This window comes from Camelus dromedarius, chromosome 12 (assembly GCF_036321535.1).
Source record: "Camelus dromedarius isolate mCamDro1 chromosome 12, mCamDro1.pat, whole genome shotgun sequence".
Taxonomy (NCBI): domain Eukaryota; kingdom Metazoa; phylum Chordata; class Mammalia; order Artiodactyla; family Camelidae; genus Camelus; species Camelus dromedarius.
This window is the reverse complement of record NC_087447.1, coordinates 9,087,306-9,094,541: the sequence shown is the minus strand read 5'-3', so window position 1 is coordinate 9,094,541 and position 7,236 is coordinate 9,087,306. Positions and strand designations below refer to the sequence as shown.

Sequence of the window (7,236 nt, the reverse complement as noted above, 5' to 3'; positions counted from 1 at the left end):
AATTGGCCCGCCTCCAGCATGGGCTCTGGGGGTGGACAGAGTCCTTTAGGGGTGGGGGAGGTCACAGTCCTACTCCCCTGCCGCACCTAAGAGGTTGGCTCTGAAGGACCAGAGCAGGGTAGGGCCACAGGAAGTGGAGCGCCATGGTTCCCTGCTCTCCGGACACTTGTATGATGTCCTTGCTCTGCTCACTGCAGTGTCTCTGGGAGGATCGACGCGTGTGTTGACAAGTATAAAGTGACACTTATGGTCACATGCCTCACAGTATTATTGCTTATATGCCCGAGATGTTGTGACCACTGTCCCCACCACTAAACAGCCATTACTAGCTTAGCAGGTCTGACCCCTGTGCCTTTCTTAGCACTCCAAGGTGACCTTGAAGCCCTAGTTTCATAGAATCAGACATTGTTTTTTGTTTTTATTCTTTCTAACTTTTTTCTGGTTTTTTTTTTAACATGTTTGTATTTTATTTATTAATTTAAAACAATTTTTCTCCTTAACAGAGGCACTGGTGATTGAACCCAGGACCTTGTGCATGCCTAGCATGTGCTCTACCACTGGGCTATACCCCCAACCCCCCAGGGTCAGACACTATTTAAACATTAAAGTGACCCTAGAAATCCTTGTGTCTGGTGATTCTGTGTTGGAAGGCTTTTGGTTTAGTAAAGAACGTGGCAGGTGTAGGTTTTGCTCCTGGAGCCAAACCTCTCATTGAGATTTACTTTCATGGGAAGCTGGGGACCCTGAGGGAACATGTCCCACCCCCGGGTATACGTGGGGCCAGCCCAGCCTGCCCCAAGCCCAGGCCTCATCCGGATCCAGGACACCCCTTCGGGTCTGAGAACCAGAGGCCCAGCTTGGTGGGGAGGGACGAGGGTGTCGCCATCTGGAGTAGCCCCTTCCTGGCTGGGCTGCAGCAGACTCGGGCTGTTCCTTATTACAATGAAGTGACCTGCACCCATTCCTCGAGCTCCGGAAAGTCACACCCATGTCATCTGAGTGTTCCCTGCCCGTATGCCCGCCCACTCCTTCTCCCTCAGACTGAGCCCGTTCCCTCTGCCTGTGGCCCCCTAGCCATGCTTTCCCATCTCCTGTGTCCCGGTCCCACACCAGCCTCCCTCTCTTGCCTGCCAGAGTGGTGCCCAGCACAGAGAATGGAGGGACAGGGGTCTCCCTGGTGTGGGGTCTGGGCCTCTCTTCGTGTTGCCCATGGTGGCTGGAGGAGAGTGGGCTTTCAAGGACCTAAAGAGAAAGTGTCCAGAGCTTCCAAGAAATGGAGGAGCAGAGTAGACATCACCCTGCAACGTGGGGGGGTGGTCTGAATGATGCTCCCTCCCCCTCCACGTAATTATCATGATTATATTCATAGAGAAAACCAAGGCTCTGGATCAGATCTCATGGTCCTGGTGTCTGGAGTTAATTCAGGGGGGTCAGCGAGAAAGATGAGAGGGTGACACTGGGGCTCAAAGTTCCTAAGCCCATCTGATCTGCTGCTGAGCTCCCTGGCATCTCCCTGACCAGTTCAGTAAAATAAATTGTCACGAGCCAGGCCAGTGACTAGGCAGCTCAGAGGCCAGTGGAGGAAGGAAGCCGGCTTAGGGGCCCAGCTGACCAGTGAAGGAAGGACACCTTGTGAGGAATGCCTTGGCAGGCAGCCTGCGGGGAGGTTAATCAGTACCTTGTCCAGCTCCACATCTCCTGGGAGAAAGAGATGGAAGCCCTGTTCCCTCGGCTTTAAGAGGTGTTTTGGACCTGCCTTGCCAAAGGGACTGTTTTACTTTGTATATTTTCAACATGTTTGTGTCCAAAGAGAAGTTAAGTTGAAGCCTTTGTCCCCAGACAGGAAGTTTCGTCATCCCCATCCTTGGCACGTGGAAGTCAGCAGCCTGTGCAGGGAGGGAGTGACCAGCACATCCAACTCCACGAGGCACTAAAGAGAAGAGGCGGGGCTGTGCTCTGGCCTGAAAGCCTTGGGTGACGGTTGAAAACCTAGTTCACCATCCAGGAGAGAAGACGACATCCCAGCAGGGAACTCTGCTTGGTCAAAATGCCACTCGGTGTAAACGTGTAGAGACTTCACGCAGGTAGATTTGAGGTCCTCCCTCCATGGTCATCCCTGCCAGGACCAGACTGGGGGACAACGACCCCTACCCAAGTGGCCCATCCCCCTAGGACTCAGTCTCTCTCTAAGCCATTACTGTTTTGTCTTTATAGTAGTTAATACTCTTTCCGTTTCATATACTTCCCTTTTCCAGCCTCCACTGAGTCTCTGAGAGCCGGGCCTCTCCGTGGTGATCACAGCCATATCCCAGGGCCCAGAACAGTGCCTGGAACCTGGTGGATGTTCAGTCAGTGTCTGTTGAATTGGCAGGTGGTACTTGGAATAGATGCAGAGAGAAGGAGGTGGCTGGCGAGAGAAGTGAGCATGCAGCGGGGAGACGGCCTTTCCCTTCTATCGGCTTTTTTCTTCATGTGCCTCTTGAGGAGCTGATCGTGTGCAGAAAGAAACACCCCGCTCGTCTCTGTCCCTTTAAGTGCCTGGTGACATCAAGGAGGCTGACACCCCCCTTAGGCTGGGGTCAGGCAGAGGGACCACCCCTCAAAAGAGTTACTTCTGAGCTGCACTTCCCCTCCATGAGCAAACCCATTGGGAATCCACTGGAAATTCTTCTCTGTGTGTCTGGGCTCGGGGCACCCAGGAAAAAGTGGGGTGGGCCCCTTTGCCTTGCTGAACTTTGAAAGTAAGTGACGCAGGTGGGAGCACATCAAAGGAGCCAGGTTTGCTCCTATTTGGTCTGCCTACAAGATCCAAGTTCCTCTAGCATCCAAGGACCCCTTAACCCTGCCTTGTGCTGGCCCTAGTTGGGCTGAGTTCCTTTGAGGCAGAATCTGAGACAGAGGTTTTTGTACAAATGATACACTGAGGGAAAGCCCTCAGGGTGGAAACCAGTAAGAGTTGGGGGAGCATGGTGGGGCAGGTGTAGAAGCCAAACAGAGTTGTTTTCAGCTCAAGTCTGACCTCAGCGTGATCCCACGGGAGCTTTGGTGTGTGAATGACACCACAGAGCTCTTCCACCTTGACACAAGGGGCGGGCCTTCGTGTCGGTGCATCCCACAGTCTTTGGCTGCAGGCCATCCCTAGGGGTGTGTAAGGACCAGGTGGCTCCCGTCAAAGGCAATTCTCTAGAGAGGCTTAGAGCTCTGCTCCAGTGGCCGCCATTCACAGCTTCTGGGGAGTAGGTGCAGCTGCTGGTGATGGGGACCTGGGTGGGGTATCTCTAGTATTTCCTACTGCCTCCAGCCTTGCCTTCTCCTGCCCCAGGATGAGCCACGCCCCATTCCCTGAGCTGCCTGTGCCTCCGCCACTCCCCTGCCTCCGAGGTCCCCTTCCTTCTCCTCTGAGTCCTCCTCATAACCTACGTCACACCCTTTGATTCCTACAGTGCTTAGTGAACAAAATCACATCCCCATTCTTCCTATCTCCTTCTTCCGTGCTCCCGTTCCTTCTGGTGTGTGGGCCTTGCTCCATGTGCCCTTGGAAGCAAGGACCACCTCCATCTTCCCTTCTGTCTCTAACAGGGCCTCACGCAGAGCTGGGCATCTATGAAGTGACTCAGAGTGGACAATAGAACTCAAAGGACTGTAAGCTCAGGAGCCCGCAGCCCAGGCCCTGCCCAAGGTGTCTCTAGGCAGAGCTGGGATTAGACCCCGTGATGCCTCTTGAACCTCCGCTGTTGCCACGTCCAGAGAAGAGTGCGTATTTTCTAGCTCACGCACGTGGTCTCAGGGTTTTGTGTTTCTGGGTGTTGGACTTCTTGGGATTGTAACCTTTGCTCTCCTGGGTCGGCAAGTTCTAACTTTGTGTGTAATCTTCCTGAAGTTGATCCACTGCTCAGAAAACCCGTGAACCAAAACTCCCAGGGGAATATAGGATCCGTGCATACTGCAGAAGCCTCAGAGGCCAAATGTGTGGGATTTCCAAAGGAAGTGAAAGTCTGACTTCAGCACCAGCTGGGACACCCAGACCAGCTGGCCGCAGCCCAGCCCCACGGCCAACTTTGCCCTGCAACCCAGAACCAGCTTGTTTTCCCTGAGCCAAAGCTCACAGCCACTCCCCACTAACCCCCCAGCAGACAAGAGAACTGGATCACTTGTCAGTAACACTGCCATGGTGTGTCCCCTGAGGGTCTGGGCAGCCTTAGAAAGACTCTGAGACCTGGCCATAGACTTTGCCCTTAGAAATCAAAGAGGGTCTCTCCCTCTCTGTCTCTCTTAAATGAGCAGTTGCTCTGGGACCCAGCCCTAGGTCACCCAGGAATGGACAGATGGACAGAAAAAAGACAAAGAAGACATGCCTAGGTAACTCGGAGGCCAGTGTTGTGTCTGTCCGCTAATGGTGCTTAGAAGGGACGTGACCATCAATAATCATTTTGAACAAGAGCCAAAGCATCAGCCGAGCTGCCCCTCCAAGCCAATCTGGAGGAGAAAAATAGTGCAAAGAAAGATGTTATTCAGGGCCACAAATGGCCTCTCTCTGCTGCTCAGTCTCCCCCCGGGTCTCTGGAATCCTTCCCACCCACAGGCACCAGCCTCTCCACCAGTGATGGTATGTGGGGGGATGGGAGAACTGGCCGCTCAACTCTGCCTGGCCAATTGGCTGCACATGGTGGATCACAGAGTACAAGGGGATCCAGGCTCAGAGCGATACACCCCAGACGCCATCCGTCAGCCCTTTGGGGTCTTCCATTTGCCAGCACCCAGGGGACCAAAGATTCCTCTCTCTCTCAAACAGTACAATTAGACTCAGGGCCTTCCTTTCAGGAGGGCTCATGGGGAGTTGACAAGAAGGGCACCTGACAAAATATGGGGCTACCAGCTTCCCCAGGGAAAGGCCGAGACCTGTAGAGTCTGTTGGTGTTTACCTGACTTGGACAGTTGGCTGGGATGGAAAAAGAGAAAGCCATTTTCAGTATATTCATACTCCTGGGAAATAAAAAGGAAGGAACCGTCGATAGACAATTTGGGTGAGTGGCAGTGGTGTTTATGCCGAGTGAAAGAAGCCAGTCTCAGAAGTTCATCTACTGTAAGGTTCCATTTATTCAATTTCACAATTTCTCTGGTAGTTAGGTTTTGGCACACATGATATGTTAGGTGTGATACTTAAATCTGTATTGTAACAAACTGGGTTACGCTGGAGTTCTAACACAGGTTTAAATACCAGCAAACTGAAATACTGCAGTCAGGGTGAATTGTTCATGCAATGGCACAAGTGCAATTTCAGCATGCCTTATTAGTTTACACGTTAGAGGAAATATTACGAATATGCACGGATGGTATTTAGTTTCGTAGGAGCACACATGATCAGTAGGTGGTTGCAACTGTGTTTTCACTTTGATAGCTGTATATAACTCATAGTACTTATGAAAAAAACATTTTAAAAATACCAACTTTTTTTTCTTAAGGTAGGGTTTTTTTTCTTTTGGCTTGCACTTTTAATTTTTTTATTGAAGTACAATTGACCTTTGACACTCTGTTCCAGAAGCACAACATAGTGATTTGATATTTGTATACGTTACAGAATGATCACCAGTGAAAAGTCTAGTCACTCTCTGTCACCGTACAAAGTTATTATAATATTGTTGACTATATTCCCTATGCTGTACGTTTCATCCCCATGACTCTTTTATTTTGACGCTGGAGGTTTGCACCTCTTAATCTCCCCACCTATGTCCCCACCCCCCGCCTCTGGCAACCACTTGTTTGTTCTCTCTATCCATGACTCTTTCTATTTTGTTAGGTTTGTTCATTTGTTGTTCAGATTACATGAATAAGTGAAATCACATGGTATTTGTCTTTCTCTGTCTGATTCTTTTCAGTTAGCCTAATACCCTCTAGGTCCATCCATGTTGTTGCAAATGGCAAGATTTCTTCTCTTATTTCTAAATGATTAAGCAATATTTCATTGTGTGTATATATATCACATCTTCTTTATCCATTCATCTATCAGTGGGCACTTAGGTACTTCAGCCACTCTTTGTCTTTTGATTGGAGTATCTAGTCCATTTATATTTAAAGTAATTATTGATAGGTATGTCCTTGTTGCCATTTTGTTCATTGTTTTCTGGTTGTTTTTGTAGCTCCTTTTTGTTCCTTTCTTCTTCTTTTTCTCTCTTCACTTGTGGTTCAATAACTACCTTCAGCTTTGTGTTTAGATTCCTTTCTTTTTTTCTGTATCTACTAGAACTATATGTTTTTGGTTTGTAGTTACTGTGAGGTTCATATATAACAACCTATATGTACATGATTACTTTAAATTGATAACCTCTTAAGTGTGAACACATGCTAACAACCTTGCATTTTTACTGTGCCTCCACTGTGTTTAATGTTTTTGACATTGTATTTTACCCCTTTTGGTTTTGTGTGTCCCTTTACTATGTATTGTGTATACAGATGATTTCCCTAGCTGTTTTAGCCATCTCAGCCCAGGAGCCAGATATTTATGGAAACTTCAGATGGCTCCAGCCCACACTATCTCATGAGACCCCGTGTAAGAACTGCCATGCTGAGCCCAGTCGACTCCTAGACCATGAGAGATAATAATGTTATCCTTTTAAGCCACTACATTTTGGGGTGGTTTGTTACACAGCAATTAACAAGTGGGACACCATCTGAAGACGATGTCTCATCAGGAAGTTTTCTGTCACATTCAGGGGCAGGGTTTAAACTCCCTCTTCTCCAATTCAAACTGGAAGATGTTTTCTTGCCTTTGCAGGCCAATCTCTGGTCCCCTCACCAGAAAACCATATGAATTTTTCACCCAGGTCTAGCTACTCAAAACCAGGAGTCCTTGAGCTGGTCAGTGGTGGCAGGTACTTTTGACTGGTTAACCCAAAGTCATTCCCCAGAACTTTTTTCCTGTCCTTCTCGTACTGTAAAGCCTGGGATTTAAAGGCCAAATGCACACTTTCTGGCTTTTCCAGGGAGGACTTTATAATCCCTCTTTGGCCAATGATGTGAGTCAGCTGTTGGGTTCTTGTAAACAGTATTTGCTTGCCGATAAAGGAGAAGCTGGGAGAAGAAACGCTGCCTGACATCACCTCCTGCTTCCTGCTCTGAACATGGTATGAGGATGTGATGTATGGGGCTGCTGCAACCATTTTGAAACCATGAAGGGAAAGCTAAAAGCCCAGAGCCCTGTCATCTTCTTTACGAGAAAAATAAACAACTCTTTCTTTA

General features: G+C 49.0%; 1 long non-coding RNA gene across 1 annotated transcript; it reads left to right on the top strand.

Annotated features, from left to right (window-relative positions):
• Positions 1–1,665: 1,665 nt before the first annotated feature.
• LOC135322642 (uncharacterized) lies at positions 1,666–7,236 on the top strand. Its single transcript, XR_010383325.1, has 3 exons — positions 1,666–1,741; positions 1,840–2,084; positions 3,580–7,236. It is a non-coding gene; the product is annotated as an uncharacterized LOC135322642 (long non-coding RNA).